Genomic DNA, 16,953 nt, shown 5'->3' with positions numbered 1-16,953 from the left:
GCCTATATTCAAGAAAACTTGAAAATCTACAGGAAATGAACAATTTCCTAGACAGATACCAGGTACCGAAGTTAAATCAGGAACAGATAAACCAGTTAAACAACCCCATAACTCCTAAGGAAATAGAAGCAGTCATTAAAGGTCTCCCAACCAAAAAGAGCCCAGGTCCAGATGGGTTCAGTGCAGAATTCTATCAGACTTTCATAGAAGGTCTCATACCAATATTATCCAAATTATTCTACAAAATTGAAACGGAGCACTACCGAATTCCTTCTATGAAGCCACAATTACTCTTATACCTAAACCACTCAAAGACCCAACAAAGAAAGAGAACTTCAGACCAATTTCCCCTTTGAATATCGATGCAAAAATACTCAATAAAATTCTGGCAAATCGAATCCAAGTGCACATCAAAACAATCATCCACCATGATCAAATAGGCTTTATCCCAGGCATGCAGGGATGGTTTAATATACAGAAAACCATCAACGCGATCCATTATATAAACAAACTGAAAGAACAAAACCACATGATCATTTCATTAGATTCTGAGAAAGCATTAGACAAAATTCAACACCCCTTCATGATAAAAGTCCTGGGAAGAATAGGAATTCAAGGCCTATACCTAAAAATAGTAAAAGCCATATATAGCAAACCAGTTGCTAACATTAAACTAAATGGAGAGAAAATTGAAGCAATCCCACTAAAATCAGGGACTAGACAAGGCTGCCCACTCTCTCCCTACTTATTCAATATAGTTCTTGAAGTTCTAGCCAGAGCAATCAGACAACAAAAGGAGGTGAAGGGGATACAGATAGGAAAAGAAGAAGTCAAAATATCACTATTTGCAGATGATATGATAGTATATTTAAGTGATCCCAAAAGTTCCACCAGAGAACTACTAAAGCTGATAGACAACTTCAGCAAAGTGACTGGGTATAAAATTAACTCAAATAAATCAGTAGCCTTCCTCTACACAAAAGAGAAACAAGCCGAGAAAGAAATTAGGGAAACGACACCCTTCATAATAGACCCAAATAATATAATGTACCTCGGTGTGACTTTAACCAAGGAATTAAAAGATTTGTCCAATAAGAACTTCAAGACACCGAAGAAAGAAATTGAAGAAGACCTCAGAAGATGGAAAGATCTCCCATGCTCATGGATTGGCAGGATTAATATAGTAAAAATGGCCATTCTACCAAAAGCGATCTACAGATTCAATGCAATCCCCATCAAAATACCAATCCAATTCTTCAAAGAGTTAGACAGAACAATTTGCAAATTCATCTGGAATAACAAAAAACCCAGGATAGCTAAAACTATCCTCAACAATAAAGGGACTTCAGGGGGAATCACTATCCCTGACCTCAAGCAGTATTACAGAGCAATAGTGATAAAAACTGCATGGTATTGGTATAGAGACAGACAGATAGACCAATGGAATAGAATTGAAGACCCAGAAATGAACCCACACACCTATGGTCACTTGATTTTTGACAAAGGAGCCAAAACCATCCAATGGAAAAAAGATAGCATTTTCAGCAAATGGTGCTGATTCAACTGGAGGTCAACATGTAGAAGAATGCAGATCGATCCATGCTTATCACCCTGTACAAAGCTTAAGTCCAAGTGGATCAAGGACCTCCACATCAAACCAGACACACTCAAACTAATAGAAGAAAAACTAGGGAAGCATCTGGAACACATGGGCACTGGAAAAAATTTCCTGAACAAAACACCAATGGCTTATGCTCTAAGATCAAGAATCGAAAAATGGGATCTCATAAAACTGCAAAGCTTCTGTAAGGCAAAGGACACGGTGGTTAGGACAAAATGGCAACCAACAGATTGGGAAAAGATCTTTACCAATCCTACAACAGATAGAGGCCTTATATCCAAAATATACAAAGAACTCAAGAAGTTAGACCGCAGTGAGACAAATAACCCTATTAAAAAATGGGGTTCAGAGCTAAACAAAGAATTCACAGCTGAGGAATGCCAGATGGCTGAGAAACACCTAAAGAAATGTTCAACATCTTTAGTCATAAGGGAAATGCAAATCAAAACAACCCTGAGATTTCACCTCACACCAGTGAGAATGGCTAAGATCAAAAACTCAGGTGACAGCAAATGCTGGTGAGGATGCGTAGAAAGAGGAACACTCGTGCTCGCTTCGGCAGCACATATACTAAAATTGGAACGATACAGAGAAGATTAGCATGGCCCCTGCGCAAGGATGACACGCAAATTCGTGAAGCGTTCCATATTTTTAAAAAGGTCAAGTAACATATAAAGGGAGACCTATCAGAATCACACCAGACTTCTCGCCAGAAACTATGAAGGCCAGAAGATCCTGGACTGATGTCATACAGATCCTAAGAGAACACAAATGCCAGCCCAGGTTACTGTATCCAGCAAAACTCTCAATTAACATTGATGGAGAAACCAAGATATTCCATGACAAAACCAAATTTACACAATATCTTTCTACAAATCCAGCACAACAAAGGATAATAAATGGTAAAGCCCAACATAAGGAGGCAAGCTATACCCTAGAAGAAGCAAGAAACTAATCGTCTTGGCAACAAAACAAAGAGAATGAAAGCACACAAACATAACCTCACATCCAAATATGAATATAAAGGGAAACAATAATCACTATTCCTTAATATCTCTCAATATCAATGGCCTCAACTCCCCAATAAAAAGACATAGATTAACAAACTGGATACGCAATGAGGACCCTGCATTCTGCTGCCTACAGGAAACACACCTCAGAGACAAAGACAGACACTACCTCAGAGTGAAAGGCTGGAAAACAACTTTCCAAGCAAATGGTCAGAAGAAGCAAGCTGGAGTAGCCATTCTAATATCAAATAAAATCAATTTCCAACTAAAAGTCATCAAAAAAGTTAAGGAAGGACACTTCATATTCATCAAAGGAAAAATCCACCAAGATGAACTCTCAATCCTAAATATCTATGCCCCAAATACAAGGGCACCTACATACGTAAAAGAAACCTTACTAAAGCTCAAAACACACATTGCACCTCACAGAATAATAGTGGGAGATTTCAACACCCCACTCTCATCAATGGACAGATCATGGAAACAGAAATTAAACAGTGATGTCGACAGACTAAGAGAAGTCATGAGCCAAATGGTCTTAACGGATATTTATAGAACATTCTATCCTAAAGCAAAAGGATATACCTTCTTCTCAGCTCCTCATGGTACTTTCTCCAAAATTGACCATATAATTGGTCAAAAAACGGGCCTCAACAGGTACAGAAAGATAGAAATAATCCCATGCGTGCTATCGGACCACCACGGCCTAAAACTGATCTTCAATAACAATAAGGGAAGAATGCCCACATATACGTGGAAATTGAACAATGCTCTACTCAATGATAACCTGGTAAAGGAAGAAATAAAGAAAGAAATTAAAAACTTTTTAGAATTTAATGAAAATGAAGATACAACATACTCAAACTTATGGGTCACAATGAAAGCTGTGCTAAGAGGAAAACTCATAGCGCTGAGTGCCTGCAGAAAGAAACAGGAAAGAGCATATGTCAGCAGCTTGACAGCACACCTAAAAGCTCTAGAACAAAAAGAAGGAAATACACCCAGGAGGAATAGAAGACAGGAAATAATCAAACTCAGAGCTGAAATCAACCAAGTAGAAACAAAAAGGACCATAGAAAGAATCAACAGAACCAAAAGTTGGTTCTTTGAGAAAATCAACATGATAGATAAACCCTTAGCCAGACTAAGGAGAGGACACAGAGAGTGCGTCCAAATTAACAAAATCAGAAATGAAAAGGGAGACATAACTACAGATTCAGAGGAAATTCAAAAAATCATCAGATCTTACTATAAAAACCTATATTCAACAAAATTTGAAAATCTTCAGGAATTGGACAATTTCCTAGACAGATACCAGGTATCGAAGTTAAATCAGGAACAGATAAACCAGTTAAACAACCCCATAACTCCTAAGGAAATAGAAGCAGTCATTAAAGGTCTCCCAACCAAAAAGAGCCCAGGTCCAGACGGGTTTAGTGCAGAATTCTATCAAACCTTCATAGAAGACCTCATACCAATATTATCCAAACTATTACACAAAATTGAAACAGATGGAGCCCTACCGAATTCCTTCTACGAAGCCACAATTACTCTTATACCTAAACCACACAAAGACACAACAAAGAAAGAGAACTTCAGACCAATTTCCCTTATGAATATCGACGCAAAAATACTCAATAAAATTCTGGCAAACCGAATTCAAGAGCACATCAAAACAATCATCCACCATGATCAAGTAGGCTTCATCCCAGGCATGCAGGGATGGTTTAATATACGGAAAACCATCAACGTGATCCATTATATAAACAAACTGAAAGAACAGAACCACATGATCATTTCATTAGATGCTGAGAAAGCATTTGACAAAATTCAACACACCTTCATGATAAAAGTCCTGGAAAGAATAGGAATTCAAGGCCCATACCTAAACATAGTAAAAGCCATATACAGCAAACCAGTTGCTAACATTAAACTAAATGGAGAGAAACTTGAAGCAATCCCACTAAAATCAGGGACTAGACAAGGCTGCCCACTCTCTCCCTACTTATTCAATATAGTTCTTGAAGTTCTAGCCAGAGCAATCAGACAACAAAAGGAGATCAAGGGGATACAGATCGGAAGAGAAGAGGTCAAAATATCACTATTTGCAGATGACATGATAGTATATTTAAGTGTTCCCAAAAGTTCCACCAGAGAACTACTAAAGCTGATAAACAACTTCAGCAATGTGGCTGGGTATAAAATTAACTCAAATTAATCAGTTGCCTTCCTCTATACAAAAGAGAAACAAGCCGAGAAAGAAATTAGGGAAACGACACCCTTCATAATAGACCCAAATAATATGAAGTACCTCGGTGTGACTTTAACCAAGCAAGTAAAAGATCTGTACAATAAGAACTTCAAGACACTGAGGAAAGAAATTGAAGAAGACCTCAGAAGATGGAAAGATCTCCCATGCTCATGGATTGGCAGGATTAATAAGGTAAAAATGGCCATTCTACCAAAAGCGATCTACAGATTCAATGCAATCCCCATCAAAATACCAATCCAATTCTTCAAAGAGTTAGACAGAACAATTTGCAAATTCATCTGGAATAACAAAAAAACCCAGGATAGCTAAAGCTATCCTCAACAATAAAGGGACTTCAGGGGGAATCACTATCCCTGAACTCAAGCAGTATTACAGAGCAATAGTGATAAAAACTGCATGGTATTTGTACAGAGACAGACAGATAGACCAATGGAATAGAATTGAAGACCCAGAAATGAACCCACACACCTATGGTCACTTGATTTTTGACAAAGGAGCCAAAACCATCCAATGGAAAAAAGATAGCATTTTCAGCTAATGGTGCTGGTTCAACTGGAGGGCAACATGTAGAAGAATGCAGATCGATCCATGCTTATCACCCTGTACAAAGCTTAAGTCCAAGTGGATCAAGGACCTCCACATCAAACCAGACACACTCAAACTAATAGAAGAAAAACTAGGGAAGCATCTGGAACACATGGGCACTGGAAAAAATTTCCTGAACAAAACACCAATGGCTTATGCTCTAAGATCAAGAATCGACAAATGGGATCTCATAAAACTGCAAAGCTTCTGTAAGGCAAAGGACACTGTGGTTAGGACAAAACGGCCACCAACAGATTGGGAAAAGATCTTTACCAATCCTACAACAGATAGAGGCCTTATATCCAAAATATACAAAGAACTCAATAAGTTAGACCGTAGGGAAACAAATAACCCTATTAAAAAATGGGGTTCAGAGCTAAACAAAGAATTTACAGCTGAGGAATGCCGAATGGCTGAGAAACACCTAAAGAAATGTTCAACATCTTTAGTCATAAGGGAAATGCAAATCAAAACAACCCTGAGATTTCACCTCACACCAGTGAGAATGGCTAAGATCAAAAACTCAGGTGACAGCAGATGCTGGCGAGGATGTGGAGAAAGAGGAACACTCCTCCATTGTTGGTGGGATTGCAGACTGGTAAAACCATTCTGGAAATCAGTCTGGAGGTTCCTCAGAAAATTGGACATTGAACTGCCTGAGGATCCAGCTATACCTCTCTTGGGCATATACCCAAAAGATGCCTCAACATATAAAAGAGACACGTGCTCCACTATGTTCATCGCAGCCTTATTTATAATAGCCAGAAACTGGAAAGAACCCAGATGCCCTTCAACAGAGGAATGGATTCAGAAAATGTGGTACATCTACACAATGGAATATTACTCAGCTATCAAAAACAACGAGTTTATGAAATTCGTAGGCAAATGGTTGGAACTGGAAAATATCATCCTGAGTGAGCTAACCCAATCACAGAAAGACATACATGGTATGCACTCATTGATAAGTGGCTATTAGCCCAAATGCTTGAATTACCCTAGATCCCTAGAACAAACGAAACTCAAGACGGTTGATCAAAATGTGAATGCTTCACTCCTTCTTTAAATGAGGAAAAAGAATACACTTGGCAGGCAAGGGAGAGGCAAAGATTAAAACAGAGACTGAAGGAACACCCATTCAGAGCCTGCCCCACATGAGGTCCATACATATACAGCCACCCAATTAGACAAGATGGATGAAGCAAAGAAGTGCAGACCGACAGGAGCCGGATGTAGATCTCTCCTGAGAGACACAGCCAGAATACAGCAAAAGAGAGGCGAATGCCAGCAGCAAACCACTGAACTGAGAATAGGTCCCCTATTGAAGGAATCAGAGAAAGAACTGGAAGAGCTTGAAGGGGCTCGAGACCCCAAAAGTACAACAATGCCAAGCAATCAGAGCTTCCAGGGACTAAGCCACTACCTCAAGACTATACATGGACTGACCCTGGACTCTGACCCCATAGGTAGCAATGAATATCCTAGTAAGAGCACCAGTGGAAGGGGAAGCCCTGGGTCCTGCTAAGACTGAACCCCCAGTGAACTAGTCTATGGGGGGAGGGTGGCAATGGGGGGAGGGTTGGGAGGGGAACACCCATAAGGAAGGGGAGGGGTGAGGGGGATGTTTGCCCGGAAACCGGGAAAGGGAATAACACTCGAAATGTATATAAGAAATACTCAATTTAATAAAAAAAAAAAAGAAAGAGGAACACTCCTCCATTGTTGGTGTGGTTGCAGACTGGTACAACCATTCTGGAAATCAGTCTGGAGGTTCCTCAGAAAATTGGACATTGAACTGCCTGAGGATCCAACTATACCTCTCTTGGGCATATACCCACAAGATGCCCCAACATATAAAAAAGATACGTGCTCCACTATGTTCATCGCAGCCTTATTTATAGTAGCCAGAAGCTGGAAAGAACCCAGATGCCCTTCAACAGAGGAATGGATACAGAAAATGTGGTACATCTACACAGTGGAATATTACTCAGCTATCAAAAACAATGACTTTATTAAATTCGTAGGCAAATGGTTGGAACTGGAAAATATCATCCTTAGTGAGCTAACCCAATCGCAGAAAGACATACATGGTATGCAGTTATTGATTAGTGGCTATTAACCCAAATGCTTGAATTACCCTAGATGCCTAGAACAAATGAAACTCAAGACGGATGATCAAAATGTGAATGCTTCACTCCTTCTTTAAAAGGGGAACAAGAATACCCTTGGCAGGGAAGAGAGAGGCAAAGATTAAAACAGACTGAAAGAACACCTATTCAGAGCCTGCCCCACATGTGGCCCATACATATACAGCCACCCAATTAGACAAGATGGATGAAGCAAAGAAGTGCAGTCCGACAGGAGCCGGATGTAGATCGCTCCTGAGAGACACAGCCAGAATACAGCAAATACAGAGGCTAATGCCAGCAGCAAACCACTGAACTGAGAATAGGACCCCCATTGAAGGAATCAGAGAAAGAACTGGAAGAGCTTGAAGGGGCTCCAGACCTCATATGTACAACAATGCCAAGCAACCAGAGCTTCCAGGGACTAAGCCACTACCTAAAGACTATACATGGACTGACCCTGGACTCTGACCTCATAGGTAGCAATGAATATCCTAGTAAGAGCACCAGTGGAATGGGAATACTGCTGGGTCCTGCTAAGACTGAACACCCAGTGAAGTAGACTGTTGGGGGGGAGGGCGGCAATGCGGGGAGGATTGGGAGGGGAACACCCATAAGGAAGGGGAGGGGGGAGGGGGATGTTTGCCCGGAAACCGTGAAAGGGAATAACACTCGAAATGTATATAAGAAATACTCAAGTTAATAAAAAAAAAATCTTCACACACACACACACACACACACACACACACACACACACACACACACATAAAGAACGGGTATAATCACCTGACACATAAGGTAAAAAACCAAATTATTAAAGGTTTATAGATAATGAAAGATGAAGCACTAAACCTTAATAGGTTATTCGACTGGAGATAGGTAAAATGAATAGCAACAAAGTATTTCATTTTATTTTTAAACCTCTTTAACTCTTTGTTTGATAATTTTATAATGATAAACAGCATGTTTTGATCTTATCCATACCTTCCAGTTTCCAGACTCGACACAGGATCGGAGGTCTCAACTGGAAGCAGTGATATCTAGGCAGCCCATAATAAATACACACAGACTACACTTAAGTTACAAACTGACAGGCAATTTCAAAGCTTAACGTTTCTCTCTCTCTCTCTCTCTCTCTCTTTGTCTCTCTCTCTCACTCTCTCGCTCTCTGTCTCTCTCTGTCTCTGTCTCTCTCTCCTCTCTCTTGCTCTCTGTCTCTCTGTCTCTCTCTGTCTCTCTCTCTCGCTCTCTGTCTCTGTCTCTGTCTCTGTCTATCTCTCTCCTCTTTCTCTCTCTCCTCTTTCTCTCTTGATAGCTTGTTTGCAGCTTGAGGCTCCACACAGTCTACGTTCTCTCCCACGCTCTCCTTTTGTCTAAAGTGCTTTTCTTTTCTTGTACTCCCACACTCATGCACACCTCTGTTCATTACCCTTCCATTCTCACACACACTCTTCATACACACCTCACACATATCTCACACACACAAAATGCACTCTCCTTTTACTCTCACACACAATCTTCATACACATCTCACATTCTCTCTTCACTTACTCTTCACATGCTCTTCTCATGCTCTCTCATTCACTCTCACATTCCCTCTCACATTTGCTCTGACATTCGCTCCTTCATGTGCTCTCTTATTCCCTCTTTAGCCTTTCTCTTGCTTCTGTCTTTTATTGATAATCCAAAAGCAGGTAGATAAAAGCCATTGTATAATCATTTCCAAATCAAATTAAAAAATAACCCATCCCACAAAGAATTAGGAATTACATTTATTCCCCAAAGTTTTAAGCTTCCCCTATTCCCAGGCCTGTGGCCAAAATAATAATAATTCTAGACTTATTATTATTTAAAGTTTAACTTTTGACTCATTATACTTCAGAGCTCAAATCCCTGAAGTCAGCTACTTGCATTTTCCTGTGAATCTCTAATGATAAATGACATGGGTAATGCTGCCACACAGTTGTCAGAAAGTATCAAGTTAACGCTTAACTCAGTAGTTCTGCTATCTTTCTGTTCCTTGCACACAATGTCTCTTGTAAGAGTCCAAGTATTTTGACTTAGTTCTACTAGTATATAATTTTATATATTCTATACTTCCTTATCCAAGAACCCCTCTCAAATGTTACGTAAAACTTATTTTCTAACTTCAATAACTTTTTCCTTTCTTGAGATCCCAATGTTGGCTCTAATTCATGTTATAATAATTTCTTTAAAGTTTCATTGCAAGTCAAGAATTTATCTGGGATTACCACTGTGCAGTTATTACATTGTTTCCAAGATGAGAACACCCAGCATGCACCTGGACCATTAGGGCTGTTCTGTGCTGTGCCCCTATGCCTCAATTTCAAATTGTTTAAGAATCCTTACATCATTGTTTGTGGGATTGCAAACTGGTACAACCACTCTGCAAATCAGTCTGGAGGTTCCTCAGAAAATTGGACATTCCACTACCTGAGGACCCAGCTATACCTCTCTTGGGCATATAATCAAAAGATGCTCCAACATACAGCAAAGACTCATGCTCCACTATGTTCATAGCAGCCTTATTAATAATAGCCAAATGCTGGAAAGAACTCAGATGCCCTTCAATGAAGGAATGAATTAAAAAATGTGGTACATCAACACAATGGAGTACTACTCAGCTATCAAAAACAAAGATTTCATGAAATTCATAGGCAATTAGAATGAACTAGAAAATATCATCCTTAATGTGATTACTCAATCAGTGAAAAATACACTTGTCGTGCACTCATTGATAAGTGGATATTAGCCAAAAAGCTCAAATTACACAAGATGCAATCCATAGACCACAGGAATCTCAAGAAGGATGACCAAAATGTGGATGCTCCCACTCCTTCTTAAATGGGGGGAAATATCCATAGGAGGGGACATAGAAGCAAAGTTTAGAGCAGCGAATCAAGGAATGGCCATTCAGAGCCTGAGCCACATGTGGCCCATATATATATATATATATATATATATATATATATATATATATATATGTATATATATATGTATATGTATATATATATATATATATATATATATGTATATATATATGTATATGTATATATATATGTATATACACACATATGTATATATGTATATATTTGTATATATGTATATATTTGTATATATATATTTGTATATATATGCATATGTATATGTATATATATCCACCAAAACTAGATAAGATTGATGAAGCTAGAAAATGCATGCTGAAATGGACCAGATATAGATCTCTTCTGAGAGATACATTCACAGCATGTCCATACAGAGCTTAAAGCTAGAGCAAACCACCGAACTGAGAATAGGTCCCATTTGGGTGGAATTTGAGGAATTATTGAAAGAGTTGAAGGAGCTTGCAACACCATAAAAACAATGCAAACCAACCAGAGCTTCCAGAGACTAAACCACTACTGAAAGACTATACATAGACTGATCCAGGGCTCCAACTGCATATGTAGTAGTGAATAGCCTTGTTGGGGCATCATCAGAAGGGGAAGCCCTTGTTCCTGATAAGGTTGGACCTTCAGTGCAGGGGAATATGAGGACGGCAATAAGCAGGATGTATAGGGGGAATACTGGTATGGGGGGGGAGAGATGGGAATAGGGGCTTATGCATAGGAAACCGGGAAGGGGAATAACCTTTGAAATGTAAGTAAAGAAATATATCTAATAAAAAATTTAAAAGAGAATCATTACACCAAGGAACATCTAGTTTCACATAATTCACAATAGCAGAAGGACAAAGAAGTAGGAAAGTCAGATATAATAGAAAAATTATGCATACCAAAGCCAACTGAAAAGTAGTCACCCACAAATGAAATCTATATAGCTGTTTTCTAGGGCTAAGTTTAGGAGAAATGGGAATAACTTTTTATTACGAAGAGATTCTGTGGGCTATTGAGATATTGCCATCATGGTCTAGTGTAGGCATTCTCTTATTTCAAAAGGCATGTCCCCTAGAGGGATGTGTCTCCTGTGTCTCATGATTCCAGATGCCACCCTTCTTTGAAAAAAGCTGCCATGGTTTCTGAGATGTTCCCACTCTGGCATAGTGTTGGTAGTCCCTGTCATTGTATGCTTTCCCTAGCACATGGCCAACATCTCCTTTTTGTCACCTTGAACGTACTTTTCCAAACTAAGTTACTAGAAATTTAGAAAAATATAAATTAAAATAAAAACAGTGCATATGAACAAATTTAAGACACAAAAGCATACATTATAGGAAATAAATATTAGTAAAAGTCAATGAGTTACCAGCAATTTTCTTAGGCATCAATAAGCTGATTGGAAAATATATAAGAACATAAAGTAACTAAAATATCCAAACTTAACTTTAAGAAAGAATAAAGTTAGGTCACACACATTGTTTGATTTCAATGTTTCTAAATACCTGTAGTCATTAGTTCACATAGTCAATGAAAAAGGGGACATTTCTGAAAGAGACTTACTTGACTGTGGTCCCTAAATCATTCTAATGGCACCAAGATAATTCGAAATTAAGGACAGTGTCTCAAATATATGCAATAGAAAAAATGGATATTCATAGGTGAAAATTTAATAAATAAAACTTACCCTTCAAAGTTTACAATTCTAGACATGAATTCTTTCACCCCTGTGGTACAAGCTTCATAGCTACTATAAAAGCAGTTGGTTGCTCCCAGAACATTTGTGCAAGGATTGCACGAGTATACACATCCTGCCTGGCAAACAGGCATTATAGCATTCAATGTACCTTGCTGGGTAAAACTACTGATAACTTTTCTCCACAGTAGTCTACACATCAAGTTCCAAGACAATTAATATTACCGAGCAGGAAAGAAATTGCTAGGGCATTACTAACATGATTTCTTCACATGCTACAGCCAGAATAAAATTTGTCTTCAGATACAGTGTCTTACTCTTTGGTTCAGGGAGACAACCAAGAGCAATGGAGTTGTTCTTTTTGTTTTAGAACCCTCTGGGGCCTTCTTGAGTCAAAGGAAAATATCTCACATTTGGCACTGAGTTTTTCAGTTTTCAACCCTTGTCTTATGGGAGAAAAATGATCTATATATGTATGGTACATGTCATTAAAGTCTTCTTTCTTATAAATTATACTTGTGAAATATTTGATTTGATTTTAATGTCCATGTCTGTGAATGTAGTTATGTACATGTGGGTTCAAGTGCCCTCTGAGGTTAAGGCATCAGAGTTCTTGATCCTGGAGTTACAGGCAGTTTTGGGTCACTCATGCGGGTACTAGAAACCAAACTTTCATCCTCTACAAGAGTACTACATGACTTTAACCACTCAGCCTTCTAATCAGCCACTAATACACTTTTAAATAGGTATGCAAATTAGTTTTATCCAAAAATGTTAGATTTTTATTTATCTTCCTGTTTCTCTTATCCAAACCTGATACTTCCTTATACCTCACAATGCATTTAAATGCTTATACTTTTATCCCCTACTCTCATAGCACATGCATTCTTCTAGTACTCTCACCTCATGAGGCCTCTGACCCTCACATTCTCATAGAGTCTTCCTGGCTTCCTAAGTTTATTTTTCTCCATCTTTTTAAAATTGTGTATTTCTTATTTACATTTCAAATGTTATTCCTTTTCTCGGTTTCTAGGCCATATCCCCCTAATCCCTCCCCCTCTCCTTCTATGTTGGTGTTCCCTTCCTATCCTCCCCAAATTACCATCCTCCCTCCAACAATCCCGTTCACTGGGTGTCCAGCCTTGTCACCCACTGGTGCCCCTACTAGGCTATTCATTGCTATCTATGAATTTGGAACCCAGTGTCAGTACATGTATAGTCTTTGGTTAGTGGCTTAGTCCCTGGAAGCTCTTGTTGGTTGGCATTGTCGTTCATATAGTGTCTCAAGCCCCTTCAGCTCTTTCAGTCCTTTCTTTGATTCCTTCAAATGGGTCCCATTCTCAACTCAGTGGTTTGCTGCTGGCTTTCGCCTATGTATTTACCATATTCTAGCTGTGTTCTAGGGGAGATAAACAACTGGTTCCTGTCAGCCTGCACCTCTTTGCTTCACCCATATTATCTAGTTTGGTGGCTGTATATGTATGGGCCATATGTGGGGCAGGCTCTGAATGGGTGTTCCTTCAGTCTCTGTTCTAAACTTTGCCTCCCTATCTCCTCCTAAGGGTATTCTTGTTCCCCTTTTAAAGAAAGAGTGAAGCATTCGCATTTTGGTCATCCTTCCATTTTTTTTTGTTGACCCAATTGGTAAGATATAATTGCCCACTTAAGCATACAAAGCCCGGTACCATCCCTTAAGAACATTGATAACAACGTGTAAATACACAGAGTAGAATCTTAACATCACCTGCCATGGCTTCTCCCCTCTCTCCTGTCTTCCTTTCTCTAGGTCATCCTTCTTGAGTTTCATGTGTTCTGTGCATCTAGGATAATTCAAGAATTTGGGCTAATATACAATTATCAATGAGTGCATACCATATGTGTTTTTCTGTGATTGGGTTACCTCACTCAGGATGATATTTTCCATATCCATCCATTTGCCTATGATTTTCATAAAGTCATTGTTTTTGTTAGCTGAGTAGTATTCCATTGTGTAGATATAACACATTTTGTGTATCCATTCCTCTGTTGAAGGGACACAGAGTAACCAACTGGATATGCCATGAGGACCCTGCATTCTGCTGCCTACAGGAAACACACCTCAGAGACAAAGACAGACACTATCTCAGAGTAAAAGACTGGAAAACAACTTTCCAAGCAAATGGTCTGAAGAAGCAAGATGGAGTAGCCATTCTAATATCGAATAAAATAAAATTTCAACCAAAAGTCATCAAAAAAGATAAGGAAGGACACTTCATATTCATCAAAGGAAAAATCCACCAAGATGAACTCTCAATCCTAAATATCTATGTTCTTAATACAAGGGCACCTACATAAATAAAAGAAACCTTACTAAAGCTCAAAGCACACATTGCACCTCACACAATAATAGTAGGAGTTTTCAACACCCCACTCTCATCAATGAACAGATCATGGAGACAGAAATTAAACCAAGACATAGTTAGACTAACCGAAGAAATGAACCAAATGGACTTAACAGATATTTATAGAAAACTCTATCCTAAAACAAAAGGATATACCTTCTTCTCACCATTTCATGGTACTTTTCCCAAAATTGACCATATAATTGGTCACAAAACAGGCCTCAACAGATACAGAAAGAAATAAATAATCCCATGTGTCCTATCAAACCACTATGGGCTAAAACTGGTCTTCAATAACAATAAGGGAAGAATGCCCACATATATGTGGAAATTGAACAATGCTCTACTCAATGATAACCTGGTCAAGGAAGAAATAATGAAAGAAATTAAAGACTATTTAGAATTTAATGAAAATGAAGGTACAAAATACCCAAACATATGGGACCCAATTAAAGCTGTGCTAAGAGGAAAACTCATAGCGCTGAGTGCCTGCAGAAAGAAACAGGAAAGAGCATATGTCAGCAGCTTGACAGCACACCTAAAAGCTCTAGAACAAAAAGAAGCAAATACGTCCATGAGGAGTAGAAGGCAGGAAATAATCAAACTCAGAGCTGAAATCAACCAAGTAGAAACAAAAAGGACCATAGAAAGAATCAACAGAACCAAAAGTTCTTGAGAAAATCAACAAGATAGATAAACCCTTAGCCAGACTAACGAGAGGACACAGAGAGTGTGTCCAAATTAACAAAATCAGAAATGAAAAGGTAGACATAACTACAGAATCAGAGGAAATTCAAAAAATCATCAGATCCTACTACAAAAGCCTATATTCAACAAAACTTGAAAATCTGCAGGAAATGGACAATTTCCTAGACAGATACCAGGTACCGAAGTTAAACCAGGAACAGATAAACCCTTTAAAAAACTCCATAACTCCTAACGAAATAGAAGCAGTCATTAAAGGTCTCCCAACCAAAAAGAGCCCAGGTCCAGATGGGTTCAGTGCAGAATTCTATCAGACTTTCATAGAAGGCTCATACCAATACTATCCAAACTATTCCACAAAATTGAAACAGATGGGACGCTCCTGAATTCCTTCTATGAAGCCACAATTACTCTTATACCTAAAAGACACAAAGACCCAACAAAGAAAGAGAACTTCAGACCAATTTCCCTTATGGATATCGACGCAAAAATACTCAATAAAATTCTTACAAACCGAATCTAAGAACACATCAAAACGATCATTCATCATGATCAAGTAAGCTTCATCCCAGGTATGAAAGGATGGTTTAATATATGGAAAAACATCAACATAATCCACTATATAAACAAACTGAAAGATAGAAACCACATGATCATTTCATTAGATGCTGAGAAAGCATTTGACAAAATTCAACACCACTTCATGATTTAAGTCCTGGAAAGAATAGGAATTCAAGGCCCATCCCTAAACATAGTAAAAGCCATATATAGCAAACCAGTTGCTAACATTAAACTAAATGGAGAGAAACTTGAAGTAATCCCACTAAAATCAGGGACTAGACAAGGCTGCCCACTCTCTCCCTACTTATTCAATATAGTTCTTGAAGTTCTAGCCAGAGCAATCAGTCAACAAATGGAGATCAAGGGGGTACAGATTGGAAAAGTAGAAGTCAAAATATCACTATTTGCAAATGATATGATAGTATATTTAAGTGATCCCAAAAGTTCCACCAGAGAACTACTAAACCTGATAAACACCTTCAGCAAAGTGGCTGGGTATAAAATTAACTCAAATAAATCAGTAGCCTTCCTCTACACAAAAGAGAAACAAGCTGAGAAAGAAATTAGGGAAATGACACCCTGCATAATAGACCCAAATAATATAAAATACCTCGGTGTGACTTTAACCAAGCAAGTGAAAGATCTGTTTGATAAGAACTTCAAGACACTGAAGAAGGAAATTAAAGAAGACCTCAGAAGATGGAAAGATCTCCTATGCTCATGGATTGGCAGGATTAATATCGTAAAAGTGGCCATTTTACCAAAAGGGATCAAGACATTCAATGCAATCCCCATCAAATTACCAATCCAATTCTTCATAGAGTTAGACAGAACAATTTGCATATTCGTCTGGAATAACAAAAACCCAGGACAGCTAAAACTGTCCTCAACAATAAAAGGACTTCTGGGGGAATCACTGTCCCTGAACTAAATCAGTATTATAGAGCAATAGTGATAAAAACTGTATGGTATCGGTACTGAGACAGACAGATAGAGCAGTGGGATAGAATTGAAGACCCAGAAATTAACCCACACACCTATGGTTACTTGATTTTTGATAAAGGAACCAAAACCATCCAATGGAAAAAAACATAGCATTTTC

General features: G+C 38.6%; 1 non-coding gene across 1 annotated transcript; it reads left to right on the top strand.

Moving 5' to 3' along the window:
• The first annotated feature begins 2,167 nt into the window (after nucleotides 1-2,167).
• On the top strand, nucleotides 2,168-2,274 carry LOC120094552 (U6 spliceosomal RNA). The gene has a single exon (XR_005488830.1). It is a non-coding gene; the product is annotated as a U6 spliceosomal RNA (small nuclear RNA).
• Nucleotides 2,275-16,953: the final 14,679 nt, after the last annotated feature.

Source organism: Rattus norvegicus, chromosome 8 (genome assembly GCF_036323735.1).
Source record: "Rattus norvegicus strain BN/NHsdMcwi chromosome 8, GRCr8, whole genome shotgun sequence".
In the NCBI taxonomy this organism is placed as follows: domain Eukaryota; kingdom Metazoa; phylum Chordata; class Mammalia; order Rodentia; family Muridae; genus Rattus; species Rattus norvegicus.
This window is presented reverse-complemented; position numbering and strand designations above follow the sequence as displayed.